A 14062-nucleotide genomic window follows, 5' to 3' on the forward strand; every position below is an offset into this window, starting at 1 on the left:
ACAAACACACACACAAAATTCAAGCTTTCGCAACAAACTGTTGCCTCATCAGGAAAGAGGGAAGGAGAGGGAAAGACGAAAGGATGTGGGTTTTAAGGGAGAGGGTAAGGAGTCATTCCAATCCCGGGAGCGGAAAGACTTACCTTAGGGGGAAAAAAGGACAGGTATACACTCGCGCGCACACACACACATATCCATCCACACATATAGACATGTCTGTATATGTGTGGATGGATATGTGTGTGTGTGCGCGAGTGTATACCTGTCCTTTTTCCCCCCTAAGGTAAGTATTTCCGCCCCCGGGATTGGAATGACTCCTTACCCTCTCCCTTAAAACCCACATCCTTTCGTCTTTCCCTCTCCTTCCCTCTTTCCTGATGAGGCAACAGTTTGTTGCGAAAGCTTGAATTTTGTGTGTGTGTTTGTGTGTCTATCGACCTGCCAGCGCTTTCGTCCGGTAAGTCACATCATCTTTGATTTTAGATAGATTTTTCCCACGTGGAATGTTTCCCTCTATTATATTGATATTTTAATATTTAATTACTTAAGACATATTCAACTCATTTTCAACTTTTTTTATAAATAATGTCTATCCATCTGCTTATACGGGTTCAAAGAAGTATATTTCTAAGCTCAGAAGTTTTCTAGATTTTGGATAAATCTAATGATATGTATTCAGATTTGAACTTTCTAGAATTTCAAATGTACTGATGTATGTATTGCAATACTTTTTCAACTCTGCAGTTAGTAGTTAAGGCTTCTTGTGTGCTTCTTGTGTGTTTTGACTAGCACATAATCTCTGGTTTAATTTTTTTTAACTTAGCATTGTGTCTTCTTTTTTATCATTTTTTAAATCTTTTTCATTGGTTTCTCGTTTCTTTTACGATTGCATCACATTCTTGTGTACGAAAGGACCAATTTCCCGCGTTTACTTTCCTGCAGGATGCTGGAATGTAAATAGGAATTAAAATATGTTTAATTTCAGATCTTTCTTCAATTGATTTCTGATTGTCAGGCTGAATCAGTGAATCATTGTCTCATAGGATAAGCTTTGGTTTCATAACATGTCTAAAATAGGCTTTTTCAATATTTGAGATAATTGTTTTTGCTTGTAGCTTTTCTAACTGGATACAGTTTAATAAATTTAGAGAAAACGTGTACCATTACAAATATGTAACAGTGTTCACCTTTACTTTTTGGCAGGGGTCCTTAAAAATCAATGGCAAATAAATTCAAAGGTTTTTGTTGGGTAATATTTTGCATTTCAGCTTAACATATCCTGTTACTTACCTCAACTCGCTGACACTTACCAGAGCTTGACATATCTTCCCTTACCTTTTTAGCCATATTATAAAAAATGAGGTTTTCATCTAATTTTTGTATACATTTTTAGTAACACAATGACCATAGCTTTCATGTATTTATTTAATTAATCTTTCTGCTTTTTCCTCTGGCCAATATAAATTTCTAGTCATCAGAATCAGCATCTGTTCTAAATACAGCCCCCCTAAATACATTGTAATACTTATACAAATTCTCATACCTTGTAACTCCAGTCGTGTGTGAAATCTTCATAATTCCATTAACCAGTAACTCCAGTATCAAAGAGAGATTCGGAAGTTCATGGATTTCTCTAATCTGTCAATAACTAAACTTCTACTATTTGGCAATAGTTACACATGTAGCAACTTCATCACTTTATATTATTTTTCGTAAGAAACCATTTTACTTCTCCTGTAAACTTCAACAAAATGGAGTTACGAGGTTTTCATTGCCTACCGTCAATACTTCTTTTTACTTAAACAGCTTTTTGCTAGCCTCCATTTGTGATCATGGTTCTGACTTCTGGTAATCCTGTTGCATATAGATATTTTTTACACACACACACACACACACACACACACACACACACACACACACTCACACTCTTTGTGACCTGAATTCACTTTTACCCTGTGTCCAAGCAAATAAGTCCTAAATTTTGTGAATGTCCAGTGTATTCCTAACAGTTCGTTTGCATTGACTGTATAAGATTTTTTCACGTTTTAAAAGAATTCTGCTCACAGATGCAGTTGTACTATGTTTAATTTCTCCATATGCTTTCTTTTCGTGAAATAATTCTGAATCCAGTCCAAATTTACTACTGCCAGTGAGTAAACAGAATGGTAAGCTAAAATAAGGTCTGTGTAAGAAGTTTGGTTATTTAATTGTTCCTTGATTCTCTCAGGTCTCTTTGACATTCTTTATACTTTATCAAAGGGTGCTCTTTTTAAGCAGATTGCTTAGAGAAGGTGTGTTTAACTTTGTGCATTTATGAATTTTCTTTAAAAGCCACATAAGCCATAAAAAGACTTCAGTTGTTTCCTGTTACGAGGGACGGAGAACTCTGAAATAGCTTTAATTTTCTATTGTTTTGCCAGAATTTCTTTTTCAGCAATAACATGCCCTAAAAGTTTTCTATTCAGATATTGCAAATTTACATTTTTCTAATTTCAGACCATTCCTTCTTGTGTAAATTTTTCAGACACTAAAACTGTAATATGTTCATCCCAATTTTGTTCTGTCACTGAAATATCATCTGATTAAACTGCTAATTAAGATATATGTTCCTGCCCGAGTAAATGATCTAAAGCTCCAAAGAATTCTGCCACTGACTAGTTCAAACCAAAAGGTACCACACACTATTGTTAATCTCTTCCACCATAAAGAAAATCATTATACTTTCTGGACCCTGATGCCTATGGAACCTCATGAAAACCTGATGTTAAATCTAAACTTGACATAGGCTGCATGCTTTTGAATTTATGTAATAGTTCATCAGTCTTCTCAGGTGATTTGTTTCTCTCTACAAAATTTATTCAAATGTCTAATTTCCAAAACTAACCTCACTCCTCCACCGTTCTTTGACATAACCGTAAGTGGATTATTGTATGGACTGACACTTCTTTTGTCACACATTTTTCTAACTCCTCCGCAATAGCAGGTTGTTTAGCTACAGGTATCCCATATATGAAAAAATGGTTACTATGGCTTTACTATGGCTCTGCCTGCACTGTTGCTAAAGTTTCACTATATTTCAAACAATAAAGACTTCAACTTATATTTTGTCTGTCTGAAAGTGCTGTTTCAAAGATTTTTCCATCTACATGTTTCTTAAATTCTGCATCATCTCTTTCTAATCCTGGTATATATTTATCTACAGGTTCTAACAATATTATGAAAACGATAGTTGCTGCTCACCTTATAGTGGAGATGCTGGGTCGCAGATCACATTAAAAAGACTGTTGGAAAGTGAGCTTTCAGCCAACATAAACACACACACACACACACACACACACACACACACACACGAGACTACAGTCTCTGGTAGCTGGTGCCAGACTGTGAGCAGCAGCGCATGATGGGAGGGACAAATGGGTGGTGGTAGGGAAGAGGCTGGCACAGGGTGGGGGTAAGGAGGAGGCAGGAGCAGGGTGGGGGAAGGATAGCAGGGAAAGGGTGGGGGATGGTAAAGCACTGCTGTGGGAGCGTGCAGGGACGAAATGGAGAGTCGGGCAGCTAGGTGCAGATGGGAGGTTAGGTGGAGGGCGGGAGAGAGACAGAGGGTAGTAGAAAAGGAGAGAGGCAAAGAGACTGGGTGCACTGGTGGAATAGAGGGCTGTGTAGTGATGGAATGGGAACAAGAAAGGGACTAGATGGGTAAGGACAATGACTAACAAAGGTTGAGGCCAGGAGGGTTACAGGAACATATGACATATTACAGGGTGACTTTCCACCTGTGCAGTTCAGGAAAGCTGGAGTTGATGGGAAGGATCCAGATGACACAGGCTGTGTTTGTTGGTTGTTGTGCCCAGGTAGAACTCAGCTCAGTGGTTGCAGCTTAGCTTATAGATCACATGACTGGTTTCACAGGTACCCCTGCCTTTGATGGGATAGGTGATGTTTGCGACTGGACTGGAGTAGTTGGTAGTGGGAGGATGTATGGGACAGGTCTTGCATCTACGTCTATTACAGGGACATGAGTAGGGACCGGAAAAATTCGCATTGTGCGATAAATGTGAAACATTCAAATTTTCCCTCAAAATGCAAAATAATGTAACAGATGCTATTTCATAGCGAATTTTATCCAGAAGAGCTAGTTATCAGAGGTAATTTGAAACAGATTTATTTTCTGCATACAGTATCAAATGTGTAAACAGTTACCGGCATTGTTTATCATCAGGTGAAGCTGAATTTGGAAAGATAATGTGCACAAGAACCTGCTTGCAAAATATAGTGTGTGAACCCAACGATGTATCAATGTGCTCAATGATCTGGTGCTATGCCAATGTGGACTGTTGAATGTTCAATCTAAAGCAACATAGTACTCAGCCTTGGGACACAGCATTTTATAAGAAAGAAATGTATATGTTAATTTGTTAGCTAAAGACCAAAAGATAGTATAATGCAGGGAGTTTTAACATGGAAAATTAGGTGGTGGATGTTTTCAACTGCAGTTGCATCAAATACCACCAGAGGTTGTGCCTGAACTATGTCGTTAACAATGCTCAGCGAATTTCAACAAGCAATTGCGCGGTAGCCATCCCCAAATGCTTTGTGTTGTGCACTGCTCATTGGTTTCTCTTCTTCTTTTGAGACAAGTGAAGTGACTAATCCTGGCCCATCTTGGATTTGGGTTTGGCAAAAGGACTCTACCAGCTGTCAGATTCGTACACCTACAAACGGTGCCACAGTGACCCCATTCCAGAAATTCAGCAGGATCACCAGTCTCTTCTCAAATCCTTAGGCCCATCCCAGAACCTCTCCCTGGAGTCCATCTTTCTCCTCACCCCTACCACTCCCTGCATTCCTACCTTCTGCAAGTTTCCTAAAGTCCATAACCCAACAACCCAGAAAGCCCCATAGTGGCTGGTTCCTGTGCCCCCACTGAGAGAATCTCTGCTCTCACAGACCCAACACCTTCAGCCTATTACCCGCAACCTACACTCCTATATAACAGTTACTAACCATTTCCTCCACCAATCTCCACAGTTTTTGTTTTTTTACCACATGCTGCCCTGTTCATTGCTATTGATGCCACTTACAACATCCCTGACACCCATGGCCCTACTGCTATTGAACACTACCTTTCCCAGTGCCCGATGGATTCCAAACCAATAACCTTTTTCCTAGTTGCCATGACCAACTGTATCCTTACACACAGTTACTTCTCCTTTGAAGGCATTACGTAGAAACAACTGTGCTTGTGTGTGTGTGTTTTTTGTATTTTCGACAAAGGCCTTGTTGGCCAAAAGCTCACTTTCCGACAGATTCCATCCCAGTGTTAATTGTTATTACCTCTATCTTTCAACTGAATTGATTTTTCTTTTTCAACAGACATTACATTAATGGGATAGTACACAATTTTAAAATAATTACTGATTATGTCACTTGAATCTTTGTGTTGTAAATTGTTACTGCTGTTCAATTTATTACACTGTTCATTCATCCCTAAATTGTGGACAGTCAGGAGAGGGACTACTATTTCCTTGACTCCTCAACTCATTGTGTCCATGCCAATTTCTGTTTCTGTTGTCGAAATCTCTATTCCCATTTTTATTACATTAATAAAATAGTAAACATTTTTAAAATAATTACTGATTGTCTCACTTGAATCCTTGTGTTCTAAATTGTGTCTGTTGATCCATTTATTACTCTGTTCATTCACCCCTAAATTGTGGATCATTAGTAGAGGGGCCACTAGTTTCCTGCTATCTGGTTTATCGATTGTTCTTGTCTCTTCATGATATTGTGTCCATGCCAATTTCTGTTTCTGTCATCAGAAATCTCAATTCCTGATTCTATTACAGTGATTTGTTTGCTGTCCACTAGACTGAAAGTTACTACCATTATGGTAATTATATTCTCTTCCTTCATTATTAACATTTCCCCAACTTTTTGCCTCTGCTCTGTTGATAGTTGTGAGTGTTGTAATGTCTACCAGTTTTACTCGTAATTATTTCTAATTTGTCTACATACTTTTAAAACTGATTCCTTGTGTGAATTTCAGTTTGCCAAACTTTTTTTAGAGCATTTATCTGTGTCATTTCATCAAGTAGTTAGTCTAAATGAGCTAATTTCTTTGACTGCAAAATTGTTCCATTCTACAAAGACATTCCATGTAATTTGGTCCATTCAAAAATTCACTTTTTATCCTAGCTTGTTCAGTTTCAGGCCAGAACTTACTTAAGAAACTGCATATGACATATCTACAGAAAAATTTTGATTTGCTGTTGACAGAGCTTCCCTTCTAAAAAATTTACAATGACCTGTCACTCATGTTAGGTATAGACAACTGGATGTAAACTAATCTCATCTGAAAAGTTTTCTACTGGAGTATTAGACAACACGGTAGATGAGCTATTGAAAATATTTCTGCTAACTGCATCATTATGTAAATCTTCCAGTTCTTTGTTATCACAGAAATAGAATGTTCCAAATTTGATACATTGCTGTTGCTATTTCATTTGAGTTTACTGTGTGACAAACTACTGTAATCTTCACATCAGATTTGCTTTCAACAGTAGATGACTGTGTTTCAACGTTAGTTTCTACATTTGACATACAAGTATTTATGTTTTCATCAACATTTTTGATTTCACTATTAATATTTTCAAAAGCAGCTTTATTTTTTCTCCCTTTCAGTATCTAACTCATCTTTGACTTGTTTGAGTTTATTACTCATTTTAGATTCTACTTCCCCTACTATTGTTTCCAAACCCTCTATTTTTTGTCCAAGGCTGTTCAATACTTGCAAATTTCTGGTCCATAGACTTTTCAAGCTCAACTGACTGATCAACACTTATAAGTGATTATTCCATGTATTGGAATTGTTCCCGATTTACGATTTGACTCTAATCATAAACTGAACTATTCTTGCTTACATATTATTTAGATCATCGTCCCCCTCTTCTACTGCCTCCAATAATTTGTCCTCTCATTTAAGTGTTTTGTTTAAGTCTCCCATGTCAGCTAAATCTCCACCCCCATCGGCTACAACTTCAGCTTTGACTCTGTAATGGTAATTGTTCCTACATTCAGTTCTGAGAGTGTTGTACACTGGTTGTCAGTTGTGTGGTATATGTTCTACATCAACTTTTGGGACTATGTTATCCTATTATCAATTGCGATCACAATCAAAAATCGATGCATCACAATACTACACTTAGTTATAACTATGTAAATATTCATTGTCCCATTGTATAACATACCTTAAAGCTTTTATGCCATAGGCACCATCAAAAGTGAAAAACCAGGCTTGTCAAACAAAACTCTTCCTTCAGCCTCATGCTGGCACATCTTACATTCACAATGCTCAATTGTAAACTAAAGGCAGCTGCCTTCACTTACCAAAGATAGTATTATCTTACAACATATGTATCACAATTCCAACAAAGCTACTGTGTATTGTAACTCTTTGAGTATTAAATTTCAAGTACAAGCAAATTCTAAAAGAGCAATACTACAACCATGTTATAATATGTGGTTATACAATGACCAACAGAAAGTTTTAAAAATAGCACCGCTAATTAGAATAAGTTATTGGCTGCTTCCCAAGGAGTACATTGTCAAAGTGGGTCCAGAAATGCCCATTGGACACTCCTATCTTCTCATTTAACATGCTGACTCATTCCTCTCTTAAAGCGCAAAAAACTCATTCCTCTCTTAAAGCGCAAAAAACTCAACTTCTTCTAAATTTGACAGCAACCACACTTCATTCTCAAAGTGCAATTCCCTCATGCTGTTATGATGTCGCCCAACAAAAGCTGCTTATTCTTGGGTGCTTCACTGCTGCAGATGAGCCATTCTCTTGATTAATGTTATTGTTGTCATTGTTCACTTTAAATGTTCCTTTAAAATGTCTTTCTGTTTGCCCTATGTACTTTGTTTCACAATCCTGCCACTTTATTTCTTAAACTCCACCACTTTCCCCTTCCCAGTTCTCCCCTGTGCCAGTCTTATGCTTCAGCCTCTGCTTGAGTTTGTTGTCCAGACAGAACTTCAATTTTAACCCCTTTGTTTTTAAATAACCCCACCAGTTTATATGAGATAATTCCGTAATATGTATTCACTATAATTTCTATGGGCATGCCCTACTGCTGCATCAGTCCTATCTGTTAAATGCACATCAAAACCATTTTCTGTCCCATTTGTCTAGTTCTTAGGACTCAGTCGGATGGAATTAGCCATGTGCATAGCTTTTTGAAGAATGCCGATTTATTTTTATGGAGGGTGACAAGAGGTCACTGCGCATGTGAAAGTGGGTTTTCTAATGCATCAGCATGTCAAATGAGAAGACAAAAGTGTCTGAGGGGTGTTTCTGGGCCCACTGTAGTGATGACCTCCTTGAGAAGCAGCTACCAACATATTCTAATTAGTGGCATTACATTTAATACTGTCTGCTGGTGATTCTATATGGATGCACACATTGCAACACTGGTGTACTATAGCAGTTTAGAATTTCCTTGGACTTGACATTTAACATTCAAAGATTTTATGATAGACAGTAGCATCATAGGGCGGCTGTGATACGTGTGTTATAGGATAGTATTATCTTTGGTAGATGAAGGCAGCTGCCTATAATTAATGTTTGAGGAAGAATTTTGTTTGTCAGTGCACATTTGCTGCTCGCTTTTTACTTTTGATGGTGCCTAATGGCAGAGAAGCTTTAAGCTTGTTATACTACAGAATAATATAAACAATTATTTCATTGTCAGTAGGTGTAGTATTGCAATGTATTGGTTTTCTTCCTTGTTTCATAGTGCTTGATAATGGGATAAAGTAGTCCTGAAACGTGGTAAATATATCACACATTTGACAGCTTGTGCGTAATGTTCTAAGTTCTGACTCATGAGACAATTGTATGATAATTATGTAACAGATAAGTAAAACATTGCACTGAAAGAAAAAGAAAAAAAGATTGGTTGCTTTTACTTACTTCACCTGTCCATATACTGTGAGTTGTTGCTGTCACCAGTTCGATCCCAGTTCCTTTAGTGTCCTCCAGAAGACATGTCCTTTATTAAGAGGTATTTTTTGGCTTTTCCAGTCCCAAGCACACTGTTACTTTTAATGATCCTGTTCCTGCAACATTTCATTGTATTAATACATTCGGTATCAACATACCCGCTGATGCATCCGCATTCTAATACAAGCAACATACCGAAACGCAAAAGGCACCAAAAAGTGAAAATGTCTTTCCAAACCTCATTTCTCACAATGGACTGGTTTGCATGAAATACTAGATTAGATTAGATTAGTTTTTCGTTCCGTAGATCCGTGCTGAGGAGATCCTCGTGGATGTGGAACATGTCTTCTTTTTTTTTAGCTGAAATAACAGTACTAATAGTATGAATATATACAATACATCATTTGTCTCTATTAAAAAATTCGTCAATGGAGTAGAAGGAGTTGGCCACTAGTAAGTCTTTCAGGCTCCTTTTAAACTGATCTTTATTTGTAACTAAATTTTTTATGTTTACTGGCAAATTATTGAAGATGAGTGTTCCTGAGTAGTGGACCCCTTTTTGAACTAAAGTAAGTGCTTTTAAGTCCTTGTGCAGATCATTTTTGTTCCTGGTATTGTATGTATGAACTGAGCTGTTTGTTGGAAAAAGAGATACATTATTTAGGGCAAATTTCATTAATGAGTAAATATACTGAGAGGCAGTAGTTAGTATACCCAGTTCTTTGAAGAGGTTTCTACAGGACGTCCGTGAATTTACTCCACAAATAATACGTATTACACACTTTTGGACTCTGAAAACTTTTGTTTGACTTGAAGAGTTACCCCAAAATATTATACCATATGACATTATGGAATGAAAGTAGGCAAAGTATGCAAGCTTTTTCATTTTTATGTTGCCTATGTCTGCTAACACTCGAATTGCAAATACAGATTTGTTAAGGCGTTTCTGCAGTTCTGTGGTGTGCTCTTCCCAACTGAATTTATTATCAAGTTGTAATCCCAGGAATTTAAGACTGTCACCTCTTCTATCTGCTCTTCTTCGTATTTTATGCATATGCTGGGTGGAAACCTCTTACAGGTTCTGAATTGCATATAGTGAGTCTTATCGAAGTTTAATGTCAGTGAGTTGGCTTTAAACCATTCATTAATATCCATGAAAATATCATTAGCAGATCTTTCTAGAACTACACTTGACATACTATTTATTGCAATACTTGTGTCATCTGCAAACAAAACGATCTCTGCTTCTGGCAGTGTAACTGATGAGAGATCATTAATGTACACAAGAAAAAGCAATGGCCCTAAGATGGATCCTTGTGGGACACCACATGTAATTTCTTCCCATTCTGATGATGACTGATGACTTAATTCACTAGTCCCTTGCACTGACACCCTTTGTTTCCTGTTAGTGAGGGGTGACTTGAACCATTTTGCAGCGCTGCCCGTGACACCATAGAATTCTAATTTACTTAAAAGGATGTTGTGGTTCACACAATCAAATGCCTTTGACAAATCACAGAAAATACCTGCTGCTTGTAATTTGTTATTTAATGAATTAAGTACATTTTCACTATAGGTGTAAATAGCCTTCTCAATATCAGAACCCTTCAGAAATCCAAACTGTGTTCTTGATAATATGTTATTTGTGGTCAGATGGTTGAGCAGCTGCCTGTACATTACTTTTTCTAAAATTTTTGAGAATGCTGGCAAAAGTGAAATCGGTCTGTAGTTTGATGGTATATCTTTATCCCCTTTCTTGAATAGAGGCTTAACATCTGCATATTTTAGCCAGTCAGGAAATGTCCCAGTTATAATTGACTGGTTACACAAGTAACTTAGAATTGTACTAAACTCACAAGAACATGCCTTAATTAACTTTGTTGATATTTCATCGTACCCACTAGAATGCTTTGTTTTTAAAGATTTTATTATGGAAGTTATTTCTTTTGGTGAAGTGAATGATATATTCATGTACTTGAAGCTATTTGTGAAGTTTCAGATATTCAAGGGCATTATTTATTGATCCTGAAAGTCCCATTCTATCAGTAACGGATATAAAGTACTTGTTAAATAGATTTGCCACACTATGCCCATCAGTTACTAATGTGTCATCTACCCTTAGTGCTATTTGCTCCTGTTCCTTTCTGGTTCTACCAGTCTGCTCTTTCACTATATCCCATATTGTTTTTATTTTGTTCTCTGACATTGCTATCTTCTTCTCGTAGTGCATTTGTTTAGACGTCTGAATTACTTTTTTTAAACGTTTTACAGTATTCCTTGTATTTAGCTAAATCATCAGCATTGGAGCTATTCTTGGTCGACAGAAACATTTTCCTTTTTGTCTTACAGGAAATCTTTATTCCTTGTGTAATCCATGGTTTTATTATAGACTTCTGTTTAATTTGAGTAACTTTTAGAGGAAAACAGTTTTCAAACATGGTACTGACATTGTTCATGAATGTGTTATATTTTTCATTAATGTCATGAGCACTATAAACATCTTTCCACTTCATATCTTTGAGCAGTTTTCTAAAACATTCAATTTTTGGTTGATTGACTACTCTCCTGTACTCAGATTTAGCAGTCTTGATAATCTGCTTAGAATTTACATCTAAAACAAGGAGCTGCATGTCATGATCTGATAGTCCATCTATAACAGGTTTTATGATATGATTTTGTTCCTTTGATTTGTCTATAAAAATGTTATCAATGGCTGTCCTTGAGGATTTAGTGATCCTAGTTGGAAAGTTTACAGTGTGAGTTAGATTGAAAGACAACATTACTAACTGCAGTGAATGTTTACTGGAAGATTGCATTAGAAAATCTGTATTAAAGTCACCAGCAATCAAAATTTCTTTGTTTCTTTCTGTTAAATAACCCAAAAGAGCTTCTAGATGATCTAAGAATAGATTATAATTTCCTGCAGGTGCTCGGTAAATAGTTATTATTATATAGGATCTGTTATGGAACTCTACTTCTGTTGCACATGCTTCTAGATGCTGCTCTAAACAGAATTTATTAATGTCAATGTTCTTGAATTTATGGCAGTTTTTGATAAATGTGGCAACTCCTCCTCCATCCATATCTACTCTGCAGAAGTAGGAAGCTAGCTTAAATCCTGAATTGTCTAACATATCTATATCAGTGGTCACTTGATGTTCAGAGAGGCAGATTATATCAATTTGGTTAGATGAATTCATTTCATTGATACAAATGAGTAGTTCATCAACTTTATTTCTAAGTCCCGGAATGTTCTGGTGTAATAAAGATAACTGATACTGCATACTAATGGGATTGTAACTGCTTTGGCGAAGATGAACTGGCAGTTTCTGATTACTTTCTGTTAAACACTGTTTAAATGGAGGCTGTATGATAAAATCTCACTCCTGTTCATCTGTTTTCTCAAACTGAGTGTGTCTGCCAATCTCTCTTAAAACTCGTTTTCTTTCCCCCTTCCCTATCCTAAAAAAGGCATCCCTCTGACACCTGTGACCACTGGTATTTTACCACTTGTGCCAGTGTCCCCCCTTAAGTTTTCTGCAATCAACCCAGACAGTTTTCCCTTCCCCTTCCTATTGAGGTGAAGGCCATGCCTAGTGTAGTCCCACCTATCGATAGCATCCACAAGAATCAAACCAATATGGGACCCTATATCCGTCCTAAGCAGCCACTCCAACTCCAAGTTCACCCTCCCTACGGAAAATACTCCTCAGGTCCTTAAACAATCAAGAAACAAAGATGAAACATTTGAATTTTTATTTCATTACTAGTATCAGAATTGAAAATAATTAGTTTAATTTATGTTGTTTTAAAAATATGTGTTGTTCTCATTTCGAAACAGTAGTCTTAAGGTACATAAAATTCCTAATGGATGCAGTATTATATTGGGTTCTTTATGTAGAATTTCTTAATACCAGCAACAAAAGTCACAGGAATTCATGTTCACAATTATTCCACATCTTCAAATGATTGTCCTTCCATTGAAATAGTTACAGTTGGATATCTAACAGTCACAAGCCCTGCATATCATGCACTACTTCCACAGACTGCCTCATAGTGGCAAAGGTGCGAATAAAGTTGTATAAGTAAATTTCAAAATAAGTCCAGTATATGAAAAATAATTAAGTCATTTGAAAAATAATAAAACTAATATTATTGAGATTATAAAAACTTGTAGTAAATCAGCGAAGTGCATTGTGTAATCCTTTTCTTAAGTGTATCGACAAGTACTCTACGTAGCGAAAGGTGAGCCGTTGATCATTTCCATTACACCATCTGAGTGTAGAGATTGGTTCACTCACTTCTTGCCTTTAAAACCTGTCAAATATGCGCAGAGATACTTGACTGTTGTTGATAAGGATTCCAGATATGTGGTAAATGCTTTCCAATAGCTTGGTATAGATGATACTCATCCTGCTGGTGAAAGTCTTAGTGGCTTTCTAGTGAAGAAACTTGTTGGCCCGTATCTAAATAAAGGAAGGAATGTTATGTGTAACAGTTCCTTTGTATGGCTTTCACAAACACATCTGAAAACAATCCAAAGAGCTTGCCTGGGACTATAAAGGCAATTAGAAGGGAAGTGCCAGAGTATATCAAGAAAGTTCATGAGGATCTACACAAAACAGTAGCTTTCAAAATGATGATATGATCCTCAAGGAAAGCCAGGAAAGAAATAATAATTCTCAGTTTCTTATACTCAGATTTACAAATTGGAACTGACAGAGTTACAACTTGACACAGTGACACATTACAAAGAAACTAAGTACAGAGTAGATGTTGACCATATGGTCAGCAAGCACTCAGTGAAAGCTGGTGGGAAAAGTTGGCATGTTCATACTTTTAATAATATTCTAGATTTAGCAGGCATCAATGCTTGGATGATCTACAGAAGAGTAGCAACTTTCAGAAATGAGATAGCTATTCAAGCTAGCAGAGGAATTTGCCAAAGATTATACAAGTTAAAGTGGAATCATCAGACATAGGTGGAACATTTAATGTTGATTTTATGTATAGCATTTAGTGCGCACAGTGTGACAACGGGTCTGCCATTACAGT

At 36.8% G+C, this 14062-nt stretch overlaps 1 protein-coding gene across 1 annotated transcript in view; it reads left to right on the forward strand.

Annotated features, from left to right (window-relative positions):
- The window catches only part of LOC126262497 (nuclear pore membrane glycoprotein 210), a 272203-nt gene that overhangs the window by 238887 nt on the left and 19254 nt on the right, over positions 1 to 14062 (forward strand). The gene's annotated exons all lie outside the window — the stretch shown is intronic.

This window comes from Schistocerca nitens, chromosome 6 (genome assembly GCF_023898315.1).
Source record: "Schistocerca nitens isolate TAMUIC-IGC-003100 chromosome 6, iqSchNite1.1, whole genome shotgun sequence".
Taxonomy (NCBI): Eukaryota; Metazoa; Arthropoda; class Insecta; order Orthoptera; family Acrididae; genus Schistocerca; species Schistocerca nitens.